A 13,626-nucleotide genomic window follows, 5' to 3' on the forward strand; every position below is an offset into this window, starting at 1 on the left:
GGTCTTCATGATAATTTGGGTCGTATTTGGGGATCAAATATAACATCAAATGTGTTTAGAAATGTTTGTTTTTGGCTAATTATTTCTTTGCAAGTTTTTGGCAAATAAATGACTCCACATTATAAGTATGGCTTTGTTTCTGTGAATATTCTATTTCTTTTGGTGTTTGTGGTTTCATTTTCTGGACTAATCGTAATCGAATCAAAGACTTCAACTACAAATTTAGAATAAAATTATAGATCACAGTGAAATATCAAAATATGAGCTTTTCCAAAAGTTAGACTGATTTGATTTCTACTTTTCTATACATTTTATGATAGAATATAATTCTACTTTACAAAGAATGGAATGATTTGTTGAGTTTGCCGATCCCGGAGCTTGAAAATCATAATTTTCACTGTAGTTAATTTAGCAATATTAGTCATATGGCTAAAGAACAGTAAATCAACTATGTGGAAAAGGCTTCATCTCTTTTAAAAAATGTGATATTACTTTCCCATCATTCAATCCTTGTGTTACTTCTTCAATAATTAGGGTAAACTTATAAAACAATATACCACTTATTGTCTTATTCCCTATTTCCCTTCCTTTCTCCTTCCCCTTTTAAACACTTTGGAAGGATCCCACAATCCATTCTTTAGGTTCTCCTTTACTAAACATAGCATTAGTTGTAAAATTCATATCCTCTATTGAAAACTATCCCTATTTGTTATTTAGAGGCATGATGTGAACCTTAAGTTACTTATGTTAGTTTTCCTCATGTTTAGTGAATATAGTTGCATATGAAAATAGGTGGTTTCTAAAGTTTTATGATAGAAATAGTGGTCGCCTTATACACAATTTCTAAAATTCCTATACAACAAGAAACTCATAAGTTGCATATGAAGCTGATAAGTTGATTTAACAAAAAGTTTATTGATTTCTTTATTTATGGAAAAGTGTCATAAAAAGCATATCTATACATGTGTGAATAGTTCAAATTTGTTTTATTCTTTCTCTCTTTTTGAGGTTTTTCTCTTTATGCTTGAAAACAGATAAAGCAAGAGCTTTAATCTTTTTCTAATTTCTAATACATAATTTTTTTCCCATCACTTGGTTTCTGAATTAAATCATATTTGAACTAGGTTACTTGATGGATGAATATGTGATGCAGCTGAAGGTTCTTTGTTTATTTTTTTTACATGCTTAATTGGTTGCCTAGATTAAGGTTCCATGGTTACATCTGAGTTTGAATTTTGTGTTTCTTGTAAATAGGATTAACATGTCAATGGGTTTCAAACAATGATGTTGGATTTTTGCAAAATAAACAATGCAAATGTGGGGAAAAAAGCAGCAGCGTACATATCATAATCAGAGAAAAATCCGAGAATGTTGTATTTCAAGGGTGTAGATAAGATGTGTAACTACTATGCGTGGGGAGCCGCTCCTACTGGGAATGCATCAAATATCCAAAGGAGAAGTAAAGCTATTCATATGAAGAATGAAGATGAGAGAGGGTATGATTATGATTTTGAGAGAAACAATGAAGTTATGAATAGATTGGAACGACTTGAGACAAACCAAGGAGCTATGAAATTCATTATGTTTACAACCATAGTAACGGTTGGTTTTACCATGCCAATGGTGATGCTCAAGTGAATGTAACCACTGCTTGTAGAACTTGTATTTGGGTTGTGAAGCTTAAACTCTAGGTTTTGATATGTATATGTAAAATCCAAACAATACTTAATTAATGAAGTTACCTATGCTATGTCAATTGTGTTGATTCCATAACTCAGTTATTTGAGAATTGTAGATTCCTAACAAAATATAGAACAAATTGGGTGTAATTTTGTACTATGCTTAATTAATGAAGTTACCTTTGCATGTGCATGAGTAATTTATAATTCTTGTAGTTTTGCTCTTCTTTGTTTTCACATTATAATTGGGTGTTATAGATTCCTAACAAAATCTGGATCAAATTGCCAAGAAAATCTATTATTCTTGTTTCAATACACTTTTTTCTTTTATTTTCTTTGACTCTGGAATTGTATCAAAATGCTCAACAATATGATAATATGATGGACTGAGACTCACTTGAGAAACAAGCAGAATTAAGCTATAACTACAATTCTAAATTGGGGACACCTAAATAATAAGCACAAAACCTATCAAAAACAATAGCACCCTATTGTTGGACATTAACAAGACAACAACCTTAAAGAACTATGCAACAGTTATGATCCAAACAAAATAATCCACCATCCAAGCACTATTCTGTGTCTATATGATCCAAACAAAATAAGTGCAGCCAAAATAAAATAAAAGCCTCCTGAGAGTGGATGCAACAATTATGTCTCCATCATCTAAGCACTATTCAACAGTTACATACAATACTACATGACTTTGAAAAAGAGTAGAACTAATCCACCAGAATACAACTTGAAAACACATAAATACCCATTTTGTTTGTAGGTCTTGTCATACAAGTTTGTCAATCAATCCATGATAATAATGTCAACCAACATAGTATATACCCATTTTCCTTTCCAAACATTGTTCCCATTGCAAAAAGTAACATAAAAAAAGACCGAAAAACATTAAAAAAAGACCAAAAGGTGGTTTGTATCAGGCATGACAATTGGAATGGCCTTAGCCATTGCAGCATCTTGATCTGTGAAAATAGTTTTCGGAGCTTTGTTTGACATTGTCTCCAGAAAAATTTGAAACAACCATGTAAATGATTTGGCGGTCTCATTATACATCAACGTTGCACCGAATATAACTGTTTCTTGATGATGATTAAATCTAACAAATGTTCCAAAAGGTCTATGCTCGTTATTTAATTTGTAAGTAGTGTCAAAGGTCACTACATTACCAAATTGACCATAGTCCATTATCATTTGAGCATCGACCCAAAATGTATTACTTATCTGCTCTTCACAATCTAATTGGACTGCATAATAAAAGAAAGATTTTTTCACAGTTTTCTTACGAAAGTACTGCAACACACTACCCTCTTCTCCATATTCCAAATCTTTTTGTCTCTTCGATCGTAAGTAATTTTTTTGGTCCAATTTCGTGAAGCCAAGTGATACTCTTCTACTAGATTTCTTACCAAATAGCTCATAAGTAGACCTAAGAGGAATTACAGATTCTAAAGCCAATTCTACTTCAATTGCTTGGGTGGTAGATATTTTTCTTTGGGATGGCAACATATGAATGCACTCTTGAGGCACAAGGTCATGATTATGATGTTCAACAAAATCACAAGCAACATATTTTCCTAAATTTCTATCTAACTTGATACTAAATCAGGCACCACAACCACATCTCACCTCTTGTCTCGAAAATTTTACTAGTGGATCTCGCTTGTCAATACCCTGACTTCCCTCTTTGTAACATACAAAAGTCCATGAAGTTATTTCCTTAGTATGTTTGTTCTTGTGTGCATACACCTTCCTAATGCTAAAGCCCACCTTTCCGCCATAGGTATTGTAAAAGTCATACGCAGTTTGTTCAGAGTCAAATGACATGCCCAATTTCAGCTTCCAACCACAATTGGCCAACTCATCAATAACATTCTTTTCTTCCATTACTTGCAATTCAGTAGCATACAAATAATAATTAAAAAAAAAACACAAACAAAAATTGAATAATCTGAAAAGTAAACCAAACAAGCTAAATAATCCGACAACATTTTAGAAGTACTCCTGATAAATATGCAATAGTCCAATGAATACAATAAATAAATTTATCAATTTATAAGTGCAATGAGGAAGAATTTGTCACTATGACAACTTCATGGTATTTATACCAAATAAATATAACAATATAGAAATATAAAACAAAGTTAAGAAACAAAACAACCATTGACGAAGAAAAAATCCAATTGCACAGTTTCTAGTCAAGCATGCCTTCTTTTGTTCACCACCCTCGAGAAGATATGAATTTTCTGAATTTGCCTCAAGTTCTATTAACACGTGGTATATACAGTACAAAACCTTCTACAAAACATTTATATTTTCTAACAAAACATTTGCCTCAATTTGCCTCAGTTTACCCAATAACATAACATTTTCTAATAGAACATTTGCCTCAATTTACCCAATAATCATATATATATATACAAAACATTTTCTAATAGATCTAATAGAAAAATCGGACAGAGTTTCATTTATATTTTTTTTCCACTTATCATCAAACCCATTTCAAAAATAGCCATTTCATCATACCCATTTCATAAAAAATATACAGTGGAACTCTACCCTAACAATCATATATATGTATATTTATAACAGCAAGAAATGACAATGATGATGAAATGAACCTCGTGATGGCTGTAATCTCGCATTACCACTGTCGCGTTGCCACCGGGCTCAACATCGCCTACCATCCTTTGTCCTTCGCCGTCGTATCTCTGTTAGTTTGTTTCTCTCTTCATCATGTTCTCCTCTCCATCTCTCTCTCAGTTCGTCTCTCTCTTTGTCGTGTTCACCTCTCCGTCTCTCTCTTAGTTTGCCTTTCTACCTATCTCTCTCTCTCTCTCTTTGTCTCGCGTCTCTCTTCTCTTCGAGTCTATTAGGGCTAAACATATGAAAGTGAAAAGTAGGGAAAACTCAAATTTTGAAGGGAAAAAAAACACTAAACAAAACGACACCGTTTTGGCAAGCACTGCAGGAAGCGTCACAGAAAAATGATGACAGATGATCTGGACTTATTTCTCTCACCTCACCGACTTTACTTTTGGTCCTCACATTCCTAAACAAATTTGGTTCTCTCTCTCATTCCTCCATTTATGGTGCTCGTCTCTGATCAACCCCTGCTACCACATTCGTCTATGACCACAATCCACTACCAGAAGTAACGACATCAGCATCAAAGAACATTGCAAGTCACTCTCAATAGCCACCATTGACGATGTCATCAAAACCCTAAACATAATATGTCATCAGATAAAGGAGGTGACGATTACGGTCGGATTATGGCAATAGATCTATTAAGATTGTTGTCTGGATTATCAGATTTGAAATGAGACTCAAAATCATCTTTCTCTCTCTATATGATTTTAGAGGTTGTTTGGGTGGCGTAGGTGGGCTGTGGGTAGGTAAAGCAATGAAGTGATAGGGGAAAAGTATGAGTGACAGGAAAAGTTTGGGAGTCTTGGCATTTGATCCAAGTATGGGGGTGTGGATTTTTATGTTGGGTGGAAGAAGGTAACAGTGTCATTAATGGCCATTCATATCATTAGTGATGGTACCATGGTTGATGTTATGTGTCTGAGCGTGCCATTCATTTTGCTATTTAGATAATTGGTGCCATTAAATTACGGAATATAGTTGAACCATTGTATATAGATTAGGAACTTTTATTGAATTATGATTTTTTTTTTTTTGCATTGTATATAGATTAACTAGTAACTCACTTTTTCTATCTTTAATATTTGATTTCTCTATTTGCTCTTTCTTTTTAGGAGAATTCAATAATATACTGTCACGACCCAACTGTGATAATCCTGTTCCGTATTATGCTAATTGATATTTATTATGAATATGATTATGTGTTTGATATGATTTTGAGTGCCATTTATATGAATATATGTGGTTTTGAATTTCTATCTGTTCACCATAGAAAAATCTGTTTGACTTTCTGTTTTGAAATTTAAATTGAAGGCCGTATCGGCCATAAAAATCGAAATTGACTATGCCATTGTGATTAGCGTAATTTTTAGAGCCTACAGTGAAATTTAATTGAAAATTGATTCGGATCAGATTAATTAGATTAAACTGATAAAATAGTACTCAATTAATTAGTGCAAATGAAATGTAATTAAGGGAGCTTATATAAAGGGGCATTATACACTCACGTTCATTTGTTTGAGTTCAAAAATCAGATTTTGCACTTTAGTGAAAGAGAGAGGCCGGCTCTAGAGAGAGAAAAGGGGGAGAGTTGTGTATTTTGGCTCAAGGTTTGTGAGATTGGAACGCTAGGCTCAAGAATTAACTTCAATTGTGAGGATTGAAGCTCCTAGGTGAGTAATCAACTCTTAATTTATGAGTTGAGTATGTAATTTTGTGAATTCAAGTGGTATGGTAGCTCATGGCAAAGATTGAGTTGAATATGAAGTTAGAATACACATGCATGCATGAAATTACTATGAATCACCATGAATTGCCATGATTTTGCATAAGCTGGCATGTAATATGTTGATTATGAGAAGTTGAGCATTTAATCATACATGCAAGCATGGTCTTGTTGAGTTTCATGATTATAGACACCCTTGGTGTCATTTAAAATAGAATTGGAGTAAAAAATAAGCATGCATGTATAATTCAAGGAGTTTATGGAGTTTTGGTATATGTATATTGAAATTGAATTTTGAAGCTATGTGTTTGTTGTGATGAATTGGGGCTTGGATCATGATTTTGAGCAATTGGCCTTATATTGCTTGTATGCTCATGATATATAATGTGTTTCCCTATTTTTGGTACCTTAATTCGAGCTTTGGAACCTTTGAATGTTGAAATTGAGCCTCAAAAACAATTCTGGAAAACCCAGAATTCATGAAGTCCACTCAAGCGGCAGAAACCGCCATTCGAGCGTGAAATGTGAGCTCCCAGACTATTTTTGCAGACATTGATGTCCGCTTGAGCGGGGAAATTCACGCTCGAGCGGGGAGCTATGTAGAGTGACTTTAAGCTCGAGCGTCCGAATTTATGCTCGAGCGTAAAAATGAGGCAACCAGTACTTTTGCAGACCATGAGGGTTCGCTCGAGCGGCGGAACCCACGCTCGAGCGGGGACCCCTGTTTCAGAAATTTTGTAAAAGTGTTCTGTGTTTCATTTCCGTTCTCTTTCACTTCTAACCACTCTTAGGCATGTATTGAACATTATAAATGATTTAAAAGGACAATAAATAAGCCTAAGAGGGATGTATGAATTAAGAACGGATTGAATCATTTGTGACTTGTACGTGTTATGTAATGTGTAGGGTCGAGCTCAAGGGTGAATCCACCGGCAGAACACTGTGAGTAATATCTTAATAAAGATATTTTGAAGTATGTTATTTGTCCAATTGCTTATTTCCCTATAAGTCTTATAAGATTGTTAATTTGAATTGTGGACAAATGTTTGCTATGCCATATGGTTGGGCCGAAGGCCATCTGACATGAATGAAAAAATGAATGGGTTGAAGCCGTTTGACATGAATGAATGATTGGGCTAAAGGCCGTTTGATACAAATGCATGGGCCAAAGGCCGTTTGACATGAATGAATGGGCCAAAGGCCATTTGACATGAATGAATGGGCTAAAAGGCGTTTGACTGGGCCAAAGGCCGTCGGACAGGAACGATTGGGCCAAAGGTCGTCGGATACGAATGAATTGGGCTCGAGGCCGTTTGATGTGTTTGGAACCCCAGTCACTTGACCTATATATATGTATACTAGATTGAAATATGAATTGGGCCCAAGGCCGTCTGATGTATGCTGTTCTAAATACCGTTCGTGTATCTTCTTTATTTGATATTATTCACTGGGCTTTTGCTCATGCTCATTCATGTGTCTGTAGGTGAGCCAAGGGAGGTCCAAACCCAGCCTCAGTGAAGTTTGTATGAAACAGTTAAGGTTTTAAAGAGTCAGCCCATACGTCTTACGCACGAGACTTGTTTTCGCCCTTTTGCTACTTTGTTGTATTTTGTCATGTTGGCGAGAACTTTGGATTACGGTTGTACATAGTTTTGATTGGCTGACCATGACTTGAATGATCCTGTTGTGTAAAGCTTATATGTTAATTTTCCTTGATGTGAGTTATTAATGTATGTTTGCGAAATGTTATGACGTGCCATGTAAGCATAGCTCTATGGACAAAAGTTTGAAATTGCGTCCATTTGGCCCCCTTAACTCTGTTAAAATATATTTGATTTGGTTTAAGGCCATAGGTAATCTCGTGATTATTGGCCGGTTATGTCCTTAACCCATGGGGGCGGGTTCGGGTCATGACACCAACCCACCCAACCCCCGCCCCAAGGGATTAGCGAAGTGACCGGCTAGTAATCCTAAGATTACCGAAGGCCTCATAGACATAAATTAAAATATTAAGGGTTGGCAAAAGCAAATATACAAACATACATTGTCCAATAAGCTGTGCAAACTTATATGAGACAGTAAATTTTTAAACTTTATATACATATTTATAATGTCATCTTACCTCAATACATCATCCTTATGTCATCATATTTATAGATAAGACAAAAAGGGACTTAACTCTAATTACAGAATAAACAAAAACTTAGTTAAACATAACAAAGAAAACAAAAGCTTATGTCTTGTTCACAAAACTCGATCATATCACGGTTTCAGAACCTCCACGAGAAGCACAGTGGTTCGCTGACAAAACAAATTCCAGACTAGTTGTCCTAAGCCTAGTCACGCGCTTGATCACCTACATACATAATATAAATAGTGAGCTGGAACCTAGTGAATAACAACAGAGTAAAGGTTTATAATGAATGATGTCCCATATCAAATTTAGAAATCAGAATTCAGATTATATCAGATTCAGATACATATTTGGATTTGCATTCAGTCATACGTGGTACATCCATTAGCTAACAAAGCAGATGGTCATTCAAGACCTTTTCAGATCAGACAAATGATTATGCATAATCGTATCAGATAACCTTTAAGGTTTTCAGACAGATAGTTCCATGATAGAAACCCACATAGATCCTTCGTACTAGATAACAGATAATAGATATCAGATAACAAATGCTAAGGATGCCACAATTACATTTCAGAAATTAAACAATCATTCATTCTAATCAAAAAATAACATTTCAAAAAACAGAGTATACTTCATAATTCAAAAAATACTTGTAAACAACAAATCTTTACAGAGTTGTTACAGATAGCTCCAGAGACAGATCAAACGAACAGTGGCACGTAACCTACATAAACATATAACAGATACAGATTGAAACATACGTCTTGAATGATGCTTAACTTATTACATTTATTTCTTAGTGTGTTTCTAATTCATTTCCTCATTATTGGGGTCTAAATTATGACTTAAGAATGCCTAAAATGGAATGAGGATGAATGTATGTGTAGACACCCCATTTTTGACCGCCCCTAAGACTTGGGCACTTCATTCTGAACACCCGATAATGAAATGTTACGCTATGTAATCATTCAAACCTTCAACAAAAGAATTCAGTTTCAAGCTTCAAACACCTAAAACTTGCACGCCATTTTCACCAAAAACCTTTTTGTCTAGCCTGACCACTCAGAGAGCAGCAAGTCAACAGATGGCCAACAGGCCACTTTATTGGACTGGCCGTACATAATCTTTCCCGGCTGGCCATGTTCAGCGCAGAAGATATTTCTGCAGCAGCAGGCTGCTCCTATGCACGAGATTTTGGCCCCTTGTCTTTTTTGAAGATATTTAAGACCAACGAGTTTCAAAATCTATAAATACAACAAGTTTTGGGGGGTGAACAAAATTTTCCCAAGGGCTTAGAAAGCTATACAAGCCACTTCTCTACCCTCTTGAATATAGATACACTATAGATACACCATTGAAGCTCAAACTTGAAGCTTTTTGCTAAAATTTCAAACTATTTCTTAGAAACTTGATGTTGTTTGGAATTAAGTTTGTTAACTAAGAAGATCTTTCTCTCTTCAAGAGGTGAACTTTGAACATCATCTTTTCTCCTACTCTTTTCATCTCTTTTTCTTGTCCTTACATACTGTTTTTAAGAATATTTTGGGGCTGAAATACGTAAGTTAAGGTTACAAAAAGTGGAGGGGTTAGCCACCCTTAAGCTTGCTTGCTAGATGTAACCTCTTGGTTCTCTTCCATTTTTGCTCATATTTTCCACCTCTTAAACATAATTTTTAGCATTGTTTTGTTTTGTTTGTGGGCTGTTTAATATGTTAATTTATGCTTTGAATACTATAGTTGTATTGTTGTAAGTCCACATGGATTTAGCAACCAATCTGTTTGAGTTGATTGTTTTTACTTTGGTTTTTATAGCTTTTCATAGTATATTTGGAACCTTGTGGTTGTGGGATGGTTAAAACTTTAGCCACCTCTCCACAAGTTTGTTTAACTAGCTATAAATTTCTTGCTTTCTTGAAGCTAGGTAGTAGCTTCCATGTCAAAAGTATTGAAAACTCTCTTCTCAATCATTTTTGAAACATGGAAATAGATGTTTCATCCTTATTCCATGAGCAGGAAGAAGAGTTTACAGCAATTTTTGAGTGATTCCCTTTTTTTTTTTAATATATATATATATGTCTTAGACGCTTCTATAATCATCACATACTATCTTGTGATGTTTGATGGTCCATGAAGCATGTCCATCTCTTTCTTCAAATAACTTCATGATAAGAAAGAGGCTGTCTTCCATTGTGTTTAGTAAAGCTTTTTCCTATCACTTCTAAGATTATCATGCAATAACTTTGCGATAGTTGATGATTTGATAAGCGAATCTGCCCCACCCGTGAATACCTGCATGATAGGGGAGGGCAGAAGGGAGAAATATCGTTTGGAAATCCTCTGTCTTACTTTGTCTCAAGTCTATTACAGCAGGTTTTCCTCTAAAATCGTGGCTGGCCGGCTATTCTCTTATACAACCGACCAGTTAATCAAGTCAGCCGACCAAACCTTTTGTACGATAGTATAGGTTTTTCAGCAAAACAGAGCAGATCCTGAGGCCAAAACAAAACTGTTTTCTAGCTGCAAACAGGGCTGTTTCTGGCAGCAAGCGAAGAAGTTTTTCTAGAGGATATTCTTGCTCGTGAGCACGCGATTCCTCGACTCTCTTTCAATTCCTCTAGATTAGTCGCTATGAAATTCATACTTGTAATAATTAGTTAATTCATTTGGGTGTGTAATAATTAGTTAATTAGGACATTTGGTCCCTCTTGTGAATAGGGCAAATTTGTAACACTTGATGTATGTCTTCCAACTCCTATTTCTTTCTCCTTTTTATTTAAATGCTTCCGTGGTTGTACAAAGCATCATATTTTCCTTTATCACTACCATGATTTGAATCCATTTTTGCATGCATTAAGGTTCGGTTCATTATACTTGATACCATGGATTATTTCTTACTTGAATACGTGTGGTACCATACGTTTTGAGTGGATCCATATGACATGTACATAGCCGAATCAAGTAGTTGCATTGTGCATGTGTTGCATTAATCATGTGCGTTTCTTTAGGATCATGCATTTTCCTAACTATCTTCTTTTCTTTGGCTTGCTTCAGATGAGTTTTTGGGAAAGCATGTTTGCTTTAGCATACTACATGTGTGAGTTTGTTACCATGTCGAGCATACAACCATGAGGCTACTCGCGTACTTGAAATATCTCTATGAATGCCAGTGGATAGAGGCTATTTTGCTTAGATTAAAATGACTTTGATTATTGTACATATGAGCTTGTTTTTCCTTGGAGTTGCACATATTCAAAAAAAAAAAAAAAATTTCAAGAAAGGATGAAATCGAAACATTCCCAAGTAAGTGGCGTGGTCTATACTTGTTTTCTTCTAATAATAATGTTAGTATATTAAATAATCAGAACACGAGCATATAATATCCATAAAATTCACATCATGACTTAGTATAGGCAGATCTTTGATCAGGTGAGTGGGGTGCTCAACTCATGACCTTCCTCTCTTATACCTAAGTTCCCGAACCGAGACACTTTGGTTATGACAGACAAATGGCCTTTGGCACGAGTCACGGGTTTCCTAATTCTCCAAAAATATTAGGTGGTGGCTCTGAAATCTAGCAATGCAGTCCATTTTTGGCATCTCCTGTGATTAATGGATTTTTCTAAGATTTGTCAGATTTTGACTCTCATTCTTATTCTTTTCTGTTTCACATTGTACTTGTGAAACTAGATTCAGAACCACGGGAGTCCAAACTGTAGGGAATCGTATCCAAGAAGGCTAAACCCCTTCGAGGAGCGCGAAAAACCAGCTACAGTTTCTGGCGACTCTGCTTGGAATTTAGAGAACTTGACTTGAACTTCAGGATATGAACTTTTATCTACATATATATGTTCTTTGCATTACATTTGCATGGTGCTCTTAAGTCATTGTGTTTACCATCTGATATCCTGTACAGCATGCCAAAGGCATGCCAAAAGGCTAGTCAGACGTAGGTAATGTCACATTGGGAACACAACTCTTGGATCTGGGTTATCGCCGTACCATTTGGTCCTCCTTTTATTTTTCGATGTTAAGTGTGAGAGGTGTACTAGGTAATCTTGTTGAGGCACCTTTTTTTGATCAATTGGCCTAGTGCATGTAGTGAAGCTCTAATGACCTTTCAAAATAGGACAGGATACTTTCCATATTCAAGATGTTGTGATACCACTTGTTTGAATAGTATTGTTGTAGATCACTCCAAAGCTAGGACAGAGAAACCCTAACCTCTCATAGGGGTATTTTTAATGCTTTTGTACAAAATATGAAATCTTTGGAAATGTGTGATGTAATCCTTGGAGAGTCTTAATCTTGAGGCAATTCCTTTCAAACTTGAGGGTTATATCAGAGTCAAAATTTGGGTCGAAATCCAGGGGTTTGTGTTTGATATGGTGGAGAAAGGAAAAAAAAATCAAGATCCGAGGATTGTATCTGTGTGGTTGAATTTTCAGCAAGATCAGAACCAGGGCCAAAAATTGTATCTTGCTTTGTTTTGACCGGCATACCTGGTACCCTGATCTGATGGGGCATTTGTTTTTAATGCTAGGTTTGTCTCAGCCGAAGAGGTGAGTCGCCATGAAGAAGTAGTACCCAATTCAGTAAAGGCCCAGCCTAATCCAACCAGGATCACAGTCCATCAAATCCTAGCAAAACCCACCCAACAAAGGTCTAGTCCATCTGATCCCAAAAAGCCAACTCAGAAAGGTCCATCTAATCCCAAAAGATCCATTCTGAAATGCCCAATTCAGTCAAATCCATCTAGGCTAATCCAATCCAGACACCTCAAACGTAACCGGCTCAAAAATCCTTATTAGTCAGCTCTCAGGTTACACCCATTCGTTTCTTCAATTGCCAAACTCTGCAGACCTGTGATGGCACAGAGTCCAGAAGAATTTGTGGCCATGATGATAGCCTTTCAAAAGACCATGGATACGTTGAACAACAAAATCACTACTAGGAGAAGGCCATTATTGAATTGCGCATCTGGGGCATTTACTGTTCATCACATCCCGGGTCCCCAGTCGAACTTTGACCCACCTCTGCCAGTTGAAGATTTGTAGCGTCCAGATCGTCAAGAAGGGTTGGCTCAAGCTCTAGTTTTCAAACCCTTAGTGCAACCTAATGAGGGACTTTTTCCCCTTGATATTAATGATCTCGACCCGGCCTTGTTAAAAATTACCAAGCTTGAAAAGCAGTTCAAAGGGGCACAGGGGATCAACTCCATTCCAAACATTGAGGATGGGTACACAAAGGTTGTTGTAAGGCTCCTAGACAGATTCAAAATGCCACACATTGACCTCTTTGATGTGTTTGGAGATCTTATGGTACATATCTGACTTTTCTCACACATTTTGAAAGTGATGGGTCTGACTAGGCCTCAGAAACTCTTTCTCTATGGAAAAACACTATCGGGTAAAGTAGCCACATGGTAC

Source organism: Camellia sinensis, chromosome 15, assembly GCF_055761805.1.
Source record: "Camellia sinensis isolate YWXY chromosome 15, ASM5576180v1, whole genome shotgun sequence".
NCBI classification, from domain to species: Eukaryota; Viridiplantae; Streptophyta; class Magnoliopsida; order Ericales; family Theaceae; genus Camellia; species Camellia sinensis.